At 41.9% G+C, this 17,834-nt stretch overlaps 1 non-coding gene across 1 annotated transcript; it reads left to right on the top strand.

The window, feature by feature from the left end:
- Positions 1-5,353: 5,353 nt before the first annotated feature.
- Positions 5,354-5,460, top strand: LOC132021015 (U6 spliceosomal RNA). Its single transcript, XR_009405200.1, has one exon. It is a non-coding gene; the product is annotated as a U6 spliceosomal RNA (small nuclear RNA).
- The last annotated feature ends 12,374 nt before the right edge of the window (positions 5,461-17,834 follow it).

The following is a 17,834-nucleotide window of genomic DNA, read 5'->3' on the forward strand; positions in this document are numbered from 1 at the left end:
TGTCAGATAGATCATTTGCAAATATCTTCCTTCTTTCAGTAGATTGTTTTTTCTTTTCTTGATGGCTTCTTTTGCTGTGCAAAAGCTTTTTATTTTTATTAAGTCTGATAGTTTATTTCTGCTTTTGTTTCCTTTGCCTTAGAAGACATATCTAGAAAAATGTTGCCATGCCAAATGGCAGAGAATTTACTTCCTGTGTTCTCTTCTAGTAGGTTTATGGTTTCAGGTCTCACAATTAGGTCTTTAACCCATTTTGAGTTTATTTTTAGGTATGGTGTAAGAAAGCAGTACAATTTCATTTTTTTACATATAGCTGTCCAGTTTTCCCAACACCATTTATTGAAAAGACTCTTTTTTCCATTGTATACTTTTGTCCCTTTGTTGTAGATTAATTGTGCATACAAATGTGGGTTTATTTCTGATGTCTCTATTCTGTTTTACTGATCTATGTATCTATTTTTGTGCCAGTACCATACTGTTTTGATTATGACAGCTTTGTACTATAACTTGAAATCCAGAATGTGCTACCTCCAGTTTTGTTCCTCTTCTGAAGAAAGCTTTGGCTATTTGGGAGGCTTCTGTGGTTCCATACGAATTTTAGTATTATTTGTTCTAGTTTTGTGGAAAATGCTGTTGGTATTTTGATAGGGATTGCATTGAATCTATAGATCACTTTGAGTAGTAAGGACATTTTGATAATATTAATTTTCCAGTCCATGAGCATGGAATATCTTTCCATTTGTTTGTATCATCTTCAGTTTCTTTCATCAGTATTTTATTGTTTTCAGAGTACAAGTCTTTCACCTCTTTGGCTACATTTATTCCTATGTATTTTGTTCTTTTTAGTGCAATTGTAATGATGTTGTTGTTTTTTAATTTCTTTTTTGGCGACTTCATTGTTAGTGTATCAAAATGCTACCAATGGGTAGCATTGGACATCTATTTTATGTCAATTTTACTTAATTCATTTATTTGTTGCTTATTTCATGGTGTGCCAATATCTCAGGGCCTTATATCTCTTTTCTTTTTAATCTTATGACATGATATGGGGCAAGTGGTATTTTAAAAAATGAAGTAACTTGTATGAGAGCAGACAAATCATGGAGTGAGGATTGGAACCCACTATCCGAACACATGGCCATCTCGCCATAATGCAAAGAAATGATACATCCAGATCTGCATTGCAAATATTGCACTGGGGCCACTCTGTCCTGTCCTTGCTAATTCCTCACTAACACATACTTCTGGATACTTCTGCCCTTGCATTTTTCCACTGGAAAAAACTTGAACCCTCCAGTTGTAGTCTACTAGGTCCCACTTCCAGCTGCTAAAGCATCCCCTGCTGATACCCTTTCATCCACTTCCTCTAGGACAAATCCTCCCCACATCTCATGAGAGCCATCTTGGAATCCCACCCTCCCACTAACCCATTGCCAGGCCCACCTCAGGCAGATCTGACCCTGATCTGCTCTCAGCACTGCTTGTCCAGCTGAACCAGCCTACTCTCTGATGTTCTCTACCCAAGGGCAAAGCAAAACAAGGTATTCAGGGAGCCCAAGTGGAGAGGACAGACCTCTGAAGTCATTCTCAGACAATCTATAATGGCCAAGGCTCTGACGGTCTAATACTAGAAATTTAGTAGATGCAACAGCCTATAGTGTATACTCTAGGGCTACAAAATAGTTTAACTATACTCTTATGATGTAATCATAATTATATCATAAATATATAATATATACATATATACAAATATAAATACATACATCTATACATATATACATGCATGTATTATACATACATATATTTGATACACACACACATGTATATATTCCTAGATTTTCAAATGCCCTTTGGACAAGTTTCAACATATTTCTGGTTCTTTAATTAATTAATGAGTTGAATAAAATCTTTGACATGTATTCCTTTTGTATTTGCATGAGTCTTTCCTTTGTTTTTAGAGTCATGCTTTTTTTTTTTTTTTTTTTTTAATTTTGTATTTTTTATAAACATATATTAGAGTCATGCTTTTTTAACCTTTTGAAAATTACACTTTAACACCATGCACAGAGACAAGGCTTTCTCTGGGGGACCAAACAAGGCCTTTAAGGATCTATGTGATTCCTGGCTGAACAGAAACATCCCAGCAACACCTTTCAAATTTGTGTTGGCCACTGAACGGCCCTGGACCTGGCCCCTGCCACAAGCACAGACTATGTGGGAGCTTTAGGACTTGACTCCTGAGCTCCACTGAGGAGCTTTCCTCCCCAGCTTCCAAGTGAGGCTCCAGGTCAAAGCAGAGGCTGGACCGGCTCCCCTAGGGCTTACCAATTATTTGGCAAAGTGCAGAGATAACATTCTGCAAATTTCCTCACATTGTTCGGCCCGGCTCTGAATGCTCCCAGATGGGATACTCTGGAGATAAATGACAGGAAAAGGATGGAGAACCTAGGTCTCCCCCTGCACACATCCCAGTCATTCCCATTATTACCACCCAGACACTCAGGATGAATGTGACCTTGTCTCACCTTTTCATTCTGCTACTTCCTGGCAAAAGCTAGGATTAGAAAGTCTCTTACCTCCTTTGGAATCCCAATGAAGAGCCCCTTCTACTGGAGTCAGAATAAAATCTAGTGCTACCCAATGGGGCTTGTGGTAATAGGCAGCTGTCTCTGAGTCCTGTCTCGGTGGGGTGCAGTGGTGAGCCTGAAAGGAGGAGTCACATTCAGGCATCCTCCCCTCTCAGCCCAGCCCTCCGTCTGCTTCCAACCAGGACCTCCTAGTTGCCTTCCTTTGCTCCCGCCCTATCCCCAGACTCCTAACTAATCGCAAGAGAAAACTTGTGGTCAAACCAAGGGAAGAAAAAGAGCCATCCTACCTTAGCCTTAACTTTTTTTTTTTTTTTTTAAGATTTTATTTATTTATTTGACAGAGAGAGATCACAAGTAGGCAGAGAGGCAGGCAGAGAGAGAGAGAGAGAAGGAAGCAGGCTCCCTGCTGAGCAGAGAGCCCGATGCGGGACTCGATCCCAGGACCCTGAGATCATGACCTGAGCCGAAGGCAGCGGCTTAACCCACTGAGCCACCCAGGCGCCCTTAGCCTTAACTTTTAAAAATCATTCATTCAGCAGATATTTATTGAGCTCTTCATATTTGCCAGATACTGCACTCGGAGCTGTGGTCCCAATAGATCCCAGCTCTTCCTGAAGTTTACATTCAGTGGATAAGGAAGGAGATAAGAAGTCCCCAAACATATGACTGCATGAAGAATACCATTATGGATTACCGTTTTTGCTATGAACTAAACACTGGGGAGGGCGTTGTGTAGAGTATCTCCTCCAAACTGTGGTTGTTGAGGCAGAGTTCTCCGAGAGATTCTTAAACTCCAATGTAGATGATGAGGGAAAAGTCAGACTTGGGAAAACATGGAAGAAGGAGAATAGAGTGACCAGCCACCACAGTGTCATGGTGTACGAAGATTGTGGTGTGTGTGAGAGTGCTAGGAGATAGCCAGCCCTCAAGATGGCCCCAGGTGAGTCTCACCTCCTGACACTCATGCCCTTATGTATCTCCCCCCCACATTGAATCAGGCTGGTCTATGTAACTAAAAATGTTGCAAAGCTAAGGAATATGCCTTCCAAGCCTAGGTCATAAAGCGTATTGCAGATTCTGTTGTGTTTTCTTGGATCACTCAAGCAGCTCTACAGAGTGACCCACATGACAAGGACCTGAGGCCTTCTGTTAAAAAAAAAAAATGAATGATCCACCTTGGAAGTAGGTCCTCCAATCAAGCCTCCAGATGATGGCAGCCTCATGAAACACCCTGAACCTACCTACCTGATGCTACCTACCTGCATCATTTCTCAGTTTGACCCACTGAAACTATGTGAGGCATTCAGTGTTGATTGCTGTCATTTATGTGAGTCCTTGGTCATTTGTTACACAGCACTAGGTAACTAACAGAGCCACCCAAATGTGGTGAGCCGGGCAGAGAGTGGTGGGAGATGAAGGCAGAACAATTAACTATGGCCAGATCACATGGTGATTGGGGGCTACAGTGAAAGTTCAGATTGTATTCTAAGTTTGATGGCAACTTAAGGTATGGTTTACACAGAGGAGTGGTATGATCTAATTTGTGTTTCATCAACAGCATTGCATTGTGGGAAATAGATTTGAGAGGGGTAAGAGAAGAAGCAAAGAGACGAACCAGGACTGTTGTATTGCTCCAGGATGTTCAGAAAGGTAAGGGTTGCTTGGAGTGGGTCCATTCAAGATATATTCTCGAAGCAGAATTATCACAGCCTGTTGATAAACTGGATGCGGGAGATTAGAGAAAGGTAAGAATCAAGACTGTATGAATCCAGGTTCTCCAGAAAAACAGAACCAAGTTAGATATGGACCTATAGATACAATGAGATTTAGAAAGAGTGTTATTAGAAGGTATTGGCTCACATGATTTTGGAGGCTGTCTATAAGCTGGAGGCTCAGAAAAGTCAGGGGTGTGGTTGAGAGCCCAGAGAACCACAGAGCTGGTGTGTATGGATTCCAGTCTGAGTCTCAAAGCCTGAGAACCAGGAGTGAAGATGGCAGGAGAAGGTCAGTCAGTGTTCCACTCAAGTATCCAGGTACAGCATAGACCCAACCTTCCTCCACTTTTTGTAATATTCAGGCCTTCAGTGGACAGGATGGAGACCACCCACGTTGGGGAGAGCCATCCACTTTACTCAAGTCAATGCCAACTCAAATGCTGATCTCTTCTGGAAAAACACTCTCATAGAAACACCCAGAAATAATGTTTAGTCAGACAACTTTGTATCCTGCAGCCCCGTCAAGTTGACACATGAACTTAACTATCACGAAGGGGACACATAGGATTTTAGTTTGAGTAACTGGGTGGAAGATGGTGCCATTTACCACCATGGAGCATGCACAGAGGAACAGGTTTGGAGGTAACAGCATCAAAAGAGAATCAGGCTGGTCTATGTAACTAAAAATGTTGCAAAGCTAAGGAATATGCCTTCCAAGCCATTTTCTATGACATTTGGGAGCCTCTGGTACAATGTGGATATAATTACATAGACGCGACATTAGATTCACCTCATCAACCCAGTTTTACTCAGTAGCCCTCCTTCAGCTACTTGGAACTTTACACTTAGTGCGAGATCCGCTGGCCCTTTGCTCACCTCGCAGGCAGCTGGGTGCCAAAGTCCAGAGTGACCACAGGGCCATGTTGGCCATTATATGGTTAGCACACATTTCACTGAATTTTCCTCCTCAGAATCTGGGTGGTCTGCTCATTTATAAAGGACACAATCTTGTCCCTTAAGTCCGGTGATATCAACTCTCCCGAGAGTGTAGTGTTCACTTCAGCAGTACACGTACTAAGATTAGAACGATAAAGAGAAGATTAGCACGATCCTTGCACAATGAGGACTCTCCTGAGAGTGTAGTAGGATTCTTTGCTTTAGTTGATTTCTTTCTTCCCTACTGCTCTGTTTGAGTTTCTTTATGTGTTTGCACTAAAGACTGAATTGCTTAAAAATTTAGTATCATCACTATAATTCAAGAGCAAAGCCTTAATTATGCTCAGTATAATGGATTAATGAGAGCAAGTAAAGAGCCACATTACAGAGAGTAACTGATGAAGGGCAATGCTTTGTCAGGCTAAATTAACAAAGGAAGTAATTTCATACATTTTAATGGGATTTGGTGGTTGTGCTGTTTTATTTGTTTTTATTTTGCTTTTTTAGCAGAACGGAGGTCAATCTGAGGGCTTGCAATGAAAATATTTCTTCCCCACTAAAAGTAGTAGTGTGTTTCAGCTCTGGATAATGTGCCTTATTCTGGGTGATTTTTCAGAGTAGAATTGCTCTTATCAAGTGGAGAACGGTGTTGGCTGTCAGAGGGTCCCAGTAGGGGTGGCCCCGGGATCAGGTCCTCGGGTCTGTCTCACCCCTCCTGGAAGCTCTCAGACCTACTGCTTTCCCCACGGCATACTGAAGATGCCAGGCTAAATCTCATGACAGCTGTGCCTTGTTAGCATGACTCCAACTCCGTCCCCAGACTCTAAGTTCCCAGGAGCTTAGTGGCAACAAGGGGGTTTATTAACAATGGATCTTCCCAAGCACTTAGCACAGTGTCAGTAAATGCTGGCTGTTACCACTCAAAAGAAAGGGAGGAAAAGTTACATACACAAATGCAAACATAGATACGGATAATGCAGATATTTATGAATGGGAAAAAGACCAAAGGAAGTACAATGAACCATTGACAAAGATTACCTCTGTGAAATAGGATGGTGCTTGATTTTTAACTTTTTCCTTTTCAATATTTTCTACAATAAACATTTGTTTGTTCAATAGATACTTTTCGCATGCTTATCACACATTACGCATTGTGCTAGGCCCTGAGGGATAGAAAGATGGAACAGACACTGTTCCAGCCCCAGAGCTGACATCCAGCATGGGGGACAGGGAGGAACAAAGACAAAGGACAGTGAACAACTTGAAAGCCATCATCAACATCACAGACATCCCAGACTTGATATTTCGTTGAGTTTTTCTGGGAATGAACATACAGAGTTTTGAAAAGGGGAGCCTTTTTAAAATTCATATAGGGGTGCCTGGGTGGCTCAGTGGGTTAAGCCTCTGCCTTCGGCTCAGGTCATGATCCCAGGGTCCTGGGATCCAGCCCCGCATAGGGTTCTCTGCCCAGCAGGGAGCCTGCTTCTCTCCTCTCTCTCTGCCTGCCCCTCTGCCCACTTGTGATCTCTGTCAAATAAATAATATTTAAAATTCATATAAAACTGTCAAATAAATAATATTTAAAATTCATATAAAACTGTCTGGGTGGCTCAGTTGGTAGACCATGCAACTCTTGATCTTAGGGTCATGAGTTTAATCCCAAACTCAGGCATGGAACCTACTTTTAAAAAAATTAAAATTCACATAAAACCTCTAACAGGGTAGCAGTGACCATGAGGAGTTACAATGTAGTGATGAAGTTAAGTGTAGTGATGAAGATACAAAAGATATCATGTAAGCATGTCTGAAGGCAGTTTTGGCAGTAGGGGAAGATTTCCATAGAGAGTAACATTTTCATCAAACCTGAAAGACAAGAATTGCTATTACTTTTATAACCACGATAAAACAAAGGGCTTAAAAATTAGCATTGACTGTTGCTGGATGAATGGCTATTTAACACTGAATGCAAATGAATGAATGAATAAATGAATGAATGAATAAATGAAAAATAAATATATAATATTTAAAAATCAGAAAGATCAAATGACTAGTCCATTTACCACCAGCTTGAGGAAAAACCACGAGTGGAAAAACAATTGCCTGACTTTCAGCCCAGAGTTGTTCCTTCAGGGCCTTGCAACTCAAAGTATGGCCCACGGACCAGCATCAGCATCACCCAGAACTTGTTAGAGATTCAGAATCTCAGGTCCCACCCCAAACCCATCAAATCAGAGTCAGCATTTTAAACAGAATGCAGGCGAGTTGTGCATACACTGAAGCTTGTGAAGGAGTAGACTTGTCCTTCCGTCTCAATCGCACATTAAAATCACCCAGGAGCTTATTCAAATCTAATAGCCCAGGGTGCCTTGATGTTTATAAGCACAGGTCCTGGGTCTCATTTCTAGGTACTCTAGTTTATTAACCATGTGGTCCTAGGCCAGGTCCATGCCTTTCGGTCTCTTGGTTTCTACTTCAATGTGGTCGGCAGCTACTGACCTGGTTTCCAGTGGCTCTTCTGTAATCCCCTCCCCTGGAGTGTGGCCTGGGCTTCGTATCTCGCTTCTAATGAACAGAAGCGATAGGCTTCGTATCTCGCTTCTAATGAACAGAATACAGCAAAAGCAATAGGTTGTCATCTCCAGCTTCAGGTAACAAAAGCCCTTGACTCACATCTTGTTCAGTCTCTGACTTTTCTCATGTACTCACTCTGATAAAGCAAGTTGCCGTATTATGAGCTGCCCTATGGAGAGACCCACATGGCAAGGAACTGGGGCTCTGAGTCTGACAGCCACGAGGAACCCAATCCTGCCAACAGCCACATGACCTAGCTCAAAAGAGAGTTCTTCCCTAGTCGAGCCTTGAGGTCACTGCAGCCCTAGCCAACATCTTGATCACACACTTACAAGAGACACTGACCCCAAGGACCAGCTAAGCCACAAGTGGCCACTTGATCCACAGAAACTATGAGAAAATAAATGTCTGTTATTATAAGCTATGAAATTTTGGCTACACAGTAATAGATAACTAATAAGACCTATAAAATGGTAATGATAGTAGCATTCATTGATAGAGTTATTGCAAGATTAAATAATTCCCATGAGGTACTTAGTAGGGGGCTGGGCCATTTCGTGAAGAGAAAGCACTTACATTCTTCAGTAGGTACCGAGGGCATCAGTGCTTTCGAATAATACCTAAGAACAAAATGTATATGATGTTTATTATATGCCAGCCCCCTCTGCTTTCTGAAAGTTTCCTTCTCTACCTTCCTTGTCATTTCACTGTCGCTCCAAGTTGATGTCAGTGTGTCTGCTTCTGGCAGTTCCTTTTCACCCCAGTAAAACAACAAAAGAAATAAATCGGCTGTTGCTAATCTGCTATAGCCTGGGAAACTTGACAAATAAACTTATTATTGTGCCTAAATCAAAAATAAACAGGTTCTGATTTAGTATATGAAAAGTTCTCCTGTGATACAATTAAAGTTTTTTGGGTGTGTGTGGTTGGTTGGTTGGTTGGTTTAATACAAAGCATTTGTTACCATCCGTTTTTTTTTTTTTTTAAGATTTTTTTTATTTATTTATTTAGGCAGAGAGGCAGGCAGAGAGAGAGGAGGAAGCAGGCTCCCTGCTAAGCAGAGAGCCCGGTGCAGGGCTCGATCCCAGGACCCTGGGATCATGACCTGAGCCGAAGGCAGAGGCTTTAACCCACTGAGCCACCCAGGCGCCCCTGTTACAATCCTTTTTGATGCCCAAAGGCCCTTGTTGTTTCAGTTTCTCAGCTATGCTGTAATCAGTGAGGCCACCAGATTTAGGAGACATCCCTGCCGATCTCCTGTGAGATGAGCATGTTATACATAAACTATGTCACTCATTGCATCTCTGATTTTAGTCATGCCTAAGCTCACTTCCTCTGAGCCCTATCTGGAGTTTGTTGATTTCAGCCAAACAACATCATTTGTTTGTAATGCCTCAGTATAATGAGATTTAATTGCTGTCATTTGCTGTCAAGAGTCCTCACTTAGGCACAGGGATTAGGAGAGACGTGCTAGACAAGCTTCATCTGAGATCTGGAGAGTGAGTCGCATGTAAAGGTGTGCAGGAAAAGAGAAGGGGTTGGAAGATGGTTTAAGGTAAATGGAACAACTTGCACGGATTTCTCGAGGTGAGAGGGAGTGAGACACGTCTGAGGGCCAGGAACAACCCAATGGGGTGGAGGGCAGTGCAGGAGGCAGAAAGCACACTAGATGTGAGAGGGAATGAAGCACACAGCCCTCGCATGTGGGCTAGGAGTGTAGGTTTCCATCTGAGGGCACAGGCACAGCACTGAAGGGTTTTAAGTCAGGGATTGGCAAACAGCAGCCCTGAACCAAATCTGCTTTCCACCCTTTTTAGTAAATAACATTTTTATTGGAGCACAGCCACAGCCACTCACAGACACAGGATCTATACACCCTTCATGCTATAAACACAGTTGCAGTGCAGCCTGCAAAGACTAAGATATGTAGGATCTGACTCTTTACATAAAAAGTGGCCAGTCCCTTTTATAAGCTTACGGGTTCTAGGGTCAGACCTGCATTCTGCACAGATTCTGGATGCGGATCTAGAATGTGCTGACACAAGGGGAGATCCGCTGCCACCTCCCCCTTCTTTATACCCTAGCTGGGCCACAGGGAACCGTCCTCATGTAAAAAAGATTAGGAGGAGGGCAAGGAAGGGGCCAATGGTTCGGGTAGTCCCCGGACAGGTAAATAAGACTTTACAGGAGCTGGTTACATTTTTAATAAACAAAGAGCATTTTGGAGAATGAGAGACAAAATAGAAATATGTTGTTTTCCTTTTATTGATACATCAGCAAATATGGTGGCAAATTAAGTACCAAAAAAATCTAGAGCAGGGTTAGTAGTTTAAAACAAAGCAAAAACCAAAAAGTCATCTCCCCGCCCCCACCCCCAGGCCTGATGTCTAAATGCGTAATGACCCTGTCCTTGCAGACGGTCTCTAAGGCAGTACAAATCTGAGGGCGCTGTTCTTCTGCAGCCAAAGGAAAGAAAGTCACAAAAATATGAAAAAGACTCCATGGGTCCCAAATGCACAGTTGCTGAGGTCCCGCTTGGGTTTACTTAGGAGCAGTGTTTGCTAAGAAAACAGTTGTTATTCTCTAACTTGAGTTGGGAGTGGGGAGGGTGAGTTAGAAAATGGGAAGCCAAGGGCAGTTGCTTCTCCAGGACAGCTGGCAGAGACCCAAAGCACAAAGTTGTCTACAAACTCTCGAGTCAGTGTGAGACTTGAAAGAGAGCTATGCGCTGGCAACATGGGCTGGCCCGCCTTGCCAGAGTGGAATTGAAACCATGCCTCTACCTCATGCAGACATCACCCAGTGGAAGGATGTTCTTATAAATCTCAGCCTGGAGGCCGTCTCATCTGCAACCCCCTCCCTGTGCCCCTTCTCTTTCACTCCTCCAACCAGAAGAACTTAATAAAAACAGAAGGAACACATGTCTCCAGAGCTGCTCTGAGCTGGAAAAGGTAGGAACATAAAAATACACACAGGAAGAACCTGACCTCGCTGGTCACTTCTGATTGGCATCCAAGGGACTCCACCACTGTAACCCATTTGATGAGGGCCACACTGTGTGATGCCAAGCCCATGGGGCCACAGTGCCTATAGCATCATAGGGCCCCAACCTAGCTGCCTTTACCGGAGCCACTCTTCCCAGCTCCTAGCACAGGAATTCTATTCTAGTCTATCATTAATTTATGAAAATCTGACCTCAGTCCAGAGAAACTCTCAAATTAGCCCAGAGAGAACACAAATAATTACACCTTGGATTCCTATATTTGCACTGAAAATAAAAAATGCATTGTAGCCACAGAAATAGAAGTAGAGAAAGGATTTTTCTGTTCTGGGACAGACCCCACTGTTTCCCCTGGAAGGTCCTGAACTTGGCAGGGCATTCAAAGTTCTCCATAATTTGATCCAACTCTCTCCACTTTCTCCCTGTCACTCCCTACACAAACACCACCAGACAAATTATGTCCTCCGTTCATGCCATGGAAACCCCAGCTCCCAGGTTTAATGCAGTTAGCATGTATGTCACCCTTAGCCAGTCCCTCTGCAACCAGGAAGACACTTCAGCCAAAAGCAGGAAACACCAACATACCTGTAAAGAGGTAGCGTTCCTCCACAAAGCTAGACCCTGTTTTCAATCTACCCATTAGCCAGAAATTTCATTTGGTAAATACAGGGGAATATTTTTGACCAAAGGATTTTTGCCTCGTGTGCTATCTCCAAAGGAACACAGTATTAAGTCTTCTTTGGAGTCCAGTGATATCGCTAGAAACGGGTGGTCTATTCCATATGTTTTTTAATGTATCGTCTTCCCGGCAATATCATTGTGCTACAAAGGCCCCCAAAAGAAGGGAATTGTTTCAAAAATGTTGCTGCAAGCAAGACTCGGTCGGGGCTGTATTTTGGTTTATTCCAAAGTCAAAGGATAAATGATTTACTACATAGAAATTAAATCTTAGGTGGGAAGATTCAGGTGATGAACTATGTGGAGTTTCTCCACCAAAAAAAAAAAAAAGAAAAGAAAAAAGAGAGTCCAGAAAATTTCTCTGTTGATATATGTGTGTTTTTCTGACTGAACTTTCTGTAAAATCAAGATTCCTTTTAATGTTCTGATGAAAGTTCAACCAAAAAAAAAAAAAAAAAACTAGAACAAATGTGCAACGTTAACTCTTAAAAGATTAGCAACATTAAAGACCAATAATGAATATTACTTTAAGCAAGTACCTGGCACTTTCTCAACGACCATTTGAAAGCATTGTTCCTTCCCTCCTCCTTGAAATGCACTCTTCTCCTGACTTCTACCTCCTGGTGTTTCTTCTAACTCCTCTGGCTTCTTCTTTTTATCCTACTTTGTAGGTTCATCCACTTCTACCCAACCATTAAATAATGGAGATCTTTAAGGCTTCCCTCTGGGCCCTCTTTTTTCTTCCCACTGTTTATTCTCCCTTGAGGTGATGACATGCAAGCTTCAAGGTACAGATGATAAATTGATAGCACTTGTAGTGGACTGAAAGATATGTCCAATCCCTTCCAGTATCTATGAATGTAAACTTATTTGGAAATAGACTCTTTGCAATTATAATTACGGTAACAATTTCAAGGTGAGATCATCCTGTATCTAGTTTGCACCCTAAATCCAATGATGGGTGACCGTGTAAGTGACAGAGAAGGACAAGACACAGAGAGAAGGAAGGCCATGTGAAGACAGAGTATAGTCACGCAACCCAAAGCCAAGGATTGTCAACAGCTACCAGAAGCTAGAAGAAAGACATGCAATAATAGATTCTCCCTCAGAGCCTCCAGAGGGAACCAACTCTGCCGACACCGTGACTTTGGACTTCTGGCCTCCAGAACTATGAGAGAATGCATTTCTGTCGTTTGAGCAGCCAAGTTTGTGGTAATTTGTTACAGCAGCTCTAAAAACTAATATAGCACCCAAATGTGTAGCTAAGCTCTCTGGCCTCACCTTGAGCTCCAGACAAATATCTCTAACCACCAACTTTATGTCTCAGAGGAAATAGGACTCAACATATCCCTGGTGTAATCCAACATCTTACCTACCTGTATGAGCCAGGGCCCTCCAGGAAATAGAACCAATAGAATATACAGTTGACCCTTGAACAACATGGGTTTGAACATACAGGTCCACTTGTATGTGGATTTTTTTTAATATAAATACAGCACAGTACTGAAAATGCACTTCTCTTCCTTATGATTTTCTTAATAACATCTGCTTTTCATGCCTATTTCTTCAGCCTGTTTCTTGACTGGGTTTTTTTGTTTTTTGGGTGTTGAGTTTGATCATTTCTTTGTACTATAGTAGCCCTTTATCTGAGAAGTCATTTGCAAATAACTTCTCCACTTTATAGGTTGTCTTTTAGTTTTGTTGACTGTTTCTTTTGCTGTGCAAAAGCTTTTTATCCTGGGCGCCTGGGTGGCTCAGTGGGTTAAAGCCTCTGCCTTCGGCTCGGGTCATGATCTCAGGGTCCTGGGATCGAGTCCCGCATCGGGCTCTCTCTCAGCAGGGAGCCTGCTTCCCTCTCTGCCTGCCTCTCTTCCTACTTGTGATCTCTCTCTCTGTCAAATAAATAAATAAAATCTTTAAAAAAAAAAAAAAAAAGCTTTTTATCCTGATGAAGTCCCAATAGTTCATTTTTGCCCTTGCTTCCCTTGCCTTTGGTGATGTTTCTAGAAAGAAAGGTCAAGGTCAAAGAGGTTGCTGCCTGCTTTCTCCTCTAAGATTTTGATGGATTCCTGTCTCATGTTAAGGACTTTCATCCTTTTTGAGTTTATTTTTGTGTATGGTGTAAGAAAATTGTCCAGTTTCACTTTTCTGTATGTTGTTTCCAATCCTACCCCTGAAACAAATAATATAATATATGTTAAGTAAATTGAATATAATTTAAAAGTTTAAAAATTTGAAAAAATAACACCTGCTTTTCTCTAGCTTACTTTATTGTAAGAGTACAGTATAAAATATATATAATGTACAAAATATGTGTTAATCAACTGTTTGTGTTATTGGTAATGCCACCAGTCAACAGAAGGCTATTAGAAATTAAGTTTTGGAGCATCAAAGTTACACATGGATTTTTTTACTACATAGGACGTTGGCACCCCTGACCCTGAGTTGTTCAAGGGTCAACTGTATAGAGATTTGTTATGAGAAGGTTGATTATAGGAATTGACTCCCATGGTTCTGGAGGCCAAGAAGTCCCACCATCTGCTGTCTGCAAGCTGGAGAAGCAAGAAAGTTGATGGTATAATTCAGTCTGAGGTCAAAGGCCTAAGAACTGGAAAGGGAGGACCCTGGGGGGAACAGGTGTAAGTGCCAGGGTCTGAAAGCCTGAGAGCCAGGAATTTCAATGTCCAAGGTCAAGATAAGATGGAGAAGTGCAAGAAGAGAGAGAGTTTGCCCTTCCCTTTTATTCTTATTCTACTCAAGCTCCAAACAAATTGAATGAGGCCCACCCACCTTGGTGAAGACATTCTCTTTACTCAACCTACTGAATCAAATGCTAATCTTTTTCAGAAACACCTTCACAGACATGCTTGGAAATGATGCCCTGCCAGCTATCTGGGCATCCCTTAGCCCAGGCAGGTTGGCACACAAAATTAACCATCACAAGTCCACTGTTTGCCAACTTCATACCTATATGCATCTCTTTAAACCATACTTAATCTCCAAATAAAGACATTAATAAGGTGATAGTTCTGCCTAACATGATACAAGTGTACTAGGTAGCCACAAATGCACTAACCCCTTCTCCAGAAGAAAAGGTAACTGATGTTTACTCTTTTTTTTTTTGATATCCCATAAACTTAAATTAGTATAGTGTATATTAATAGCACTTAAATACTATGATAAGAAGTTAGTATATCTTATGTTACACAATGAGGGAACAAGAGAGGGAAAAGATTGGAGATATTATTTACTATATGTATATAGACACAAAATAAGGAGGAAACATCCACACCGATTACAGTCCTTGTATTTATAACTACCTTCTACTGTCCCTTCTGTATCCCTTTGGCCTCCAGCAAGTACCTCAGCTGGTTGTGGTTCTTTACCTTTGGATGACCCAAAGCTTCATTCTTGAAGGATCTGGACCATTACTAGTCCTGCCTGGATTGGGTTGTAGTTTTCCATTGGCCTTAACTTAATCACAGGGCATAGTCTCCTTCTATGTCCTCAACTCTGTGGGCAGTGCCAATATCAATGCAGGTCCGTAAGTCAGTTCCCTAAATGTCACCAATGACACTGCCCTCCATCTTACCCCCATAGTCAATCTCCAAATCCAAGCAATTTTATACCCTATCTATCTCTTGAGTATACCCATTTATGTTTGATTCTACTGCTACCACCTCTGTCCAGTGAGCCATTAGCTCTCACCTGGAAGCAACCTCCCTCCTAAGACGTCTCCCTGCTTCAAATCCTATCCTACAATTTACTCTCAGGCCAGCAGCTAGAGGAATCTTCTCAAAACATAAATTGGTTCACACTGTGGTCTTGCTATAACCTCTCAAAGGTTTCACGTGGCCCAGTTCTCACCTCTGCATACAAGGCATTCCATTGCCTAACCCCAGCTACTTTTCCAGCCATATCTCATACCATTTTCCCCCTAATTCCCTGAGCTCCCACCACGCTGGCAATTTTTTCTAGAAACTTCTGTACATAGCAGTTAATAGACTGTATAATGAACACCCCTACCTTCAAATCCTGGTTTGGTCTATTCTTGTGGTGTGACTGGAGCCACTTACTTAATCTGTGTGTGTGTGTCTGTGTCTGTGTGTGTCTGTGTGTGTGTGTGTGTGTATGTGTGTGTGGTGAGGCAAGAGAAGAGGATGAGGGACTGGTCTGTTTGTACATCTGGAAAAATGGTGATAACAATAATTCAGAGTTTACAGAGCTGCTGTAAGTATAAAATGACCAAATTCACATAAGTCACATAGCACAGCATCAGGCACATTTTTTTTTTTTTTTAAAGAGAGAGGGAGAGAGTACAAGTGGTCAGGGGAGAGTCAGAGGGAGAAGAAGAAAATCTTAAGCAGATTCCATGCTTAGCACAGACCCCAATGCAGGGCTTGGTCACACGACCCTGAGATCATGACCTGAGCCAAAATGGGGAGTTGGACACTTAACTGACCAAGCCACTGACAACCCACCCCTTCATTCTTCAAATATTACCTTCAATTTCTTCAAGAAGCCTTCGTCAACCACAAGCCTAGCTTGGGGTCCCCTGTTACAGAACTCCATGGCCCTGTTACTCATCTCTAGCTCTTACTGCAGTAAGTTCTAAGGTTTACACTTACAACTCCTCCTTTACAAAAGCAATCCCTTATCCAATGCCCAAAACATCCAAACCTGGAATTCCTTTTCATGGGATTTTTTTTAAATGACCATCCATTTTTTGATGGTATGACAAATAGATTGAGAAAATTTTGCAAAGTGAGTGACAGTGGAGTGATTCATCCTGCAGTCGGTGGCTACTTGCATCAGCTACGATGTTGCACCACAAATAATATCGTATCAGCTCACTCTTCACCGTGTAAACAGATGGTGTGGGTCACAATAGATCAAAAATAACCCTCTCAAGTATTTCTCTGCAACAGCCTCATAATAGGCTATTGGTGACTTACTAATCAACAAGAGATAATACGGCTGTACTAAGTGAGAGAGAAATTTGAAAATACAAGGCAAATGCAAATACAGGACATGAAAAGATTATATCCAAGAGCTTTAAGCATCCTCTCCTTCAAGATAGTCAGAGCCTCCCATGAGAGATTTTCCTCCAAACTACACTCCCAGCAGGATGTGTAATGACTGAGGACCCTGATAACAAAATGACATTAATGTTAGATTCTCCCTGCCAGCAATGATAGTTTTTATTTCTGTATCCCCAACATCTAGTTTAGAGCAGTATCATAGTAAATGTTCAATAAGTGTTTTTTGGTAGAACGACTGGACGTTTTTAGATACCTACTATCAACACAGCTGTTCTGCAGAGACAGCCCATGAGAAGTATTGCCCACAAGTATTTTAACCTGAGGACATCAGTCAACATGTAATACTATTCCTGTGTAGTATTTTGGGCTCTCAGCCGCCAAATTTCCTGACTTTCCTCTGGGGTATCTCTCCCCGTCCATTCTCACTCTTGGAACCCCTGGAACATGGAAGTAGGTGTCCATCCCTGGCTACAACATTGGACATGTAACCCAAACCTGGCCAGTCAAAACATCACATTTTCCTGGACATACTCATTGGTTCAGAGATGGGCATGTGCCCCAAGTTGTGGCAATCAGTCCAATCAGAGACCATCCTGAGACTTTTTTTTTTTTAATTTTTACTTATTTTTTTTATTTCTTTTCAGTGTTCCAGTGTGGTTTATGCACCACATCCAGTGCTGCATCCGATACATGTCTTCCATAATACCCACGACCAGACTCCCACTCTCTCATCCAACCTCCCACTCTCCTCCCCTCCAAATTCCTCAGTTTGTTTCTCAGAGTCTGCAGTCTCTCACGGTTTGTCTCCCCCTCCAATTTCCCTCAACTCCCTTCTCCTTTCCATCTCCCCATGTCCTCCATGTTATTCCTTATGCTCCACAAGTAAGCGAAACCATATGATAATTTACTTTCTCTGCTTGACTTATTTCACTCAGCATAATCTCCTCCAGTCCCGTCCATGTTGCTACAAAAGTTGGGTATTCATCCTTTCTGATGGAGGCATAATATTCCATTGTATATATGGACCATATCTTCTTTATCCATTCGTTTGTTGAAGGGCATCTTGGTTCTTTCCACAGTTTGGCGACTACGGCCATTGCTGCTATGAACATTGGGGTATAGATGACCCTTCTTTTCACTACATCTGTATCTTTGGGGTAGATACCCAGGAGTGCAATTGCAGGGTCATAGGGAAGTCCTATTTTTAATTTCTTTTTTTTCTATTTAAAATACATTTTTATTGATAAGCACATGCTTGATAATAATAATTTTTAAAATTTTTTTAAATTTATTTTCAGCATAA

Source organism: Mustela nigripes, chromosome 6 (assembly GCF_022355385.1).
Source record: "Mustela nigripes isolate SB6536 chromosome 6, MUSNIG.SB6536, whole genome shotgun sequence".
Lineage (NCBI taxonomy): Eukaryota > Metazoa > Chordata > Mammalia > Carnivora > Mustelidae > Mustela > Mustela nigripes.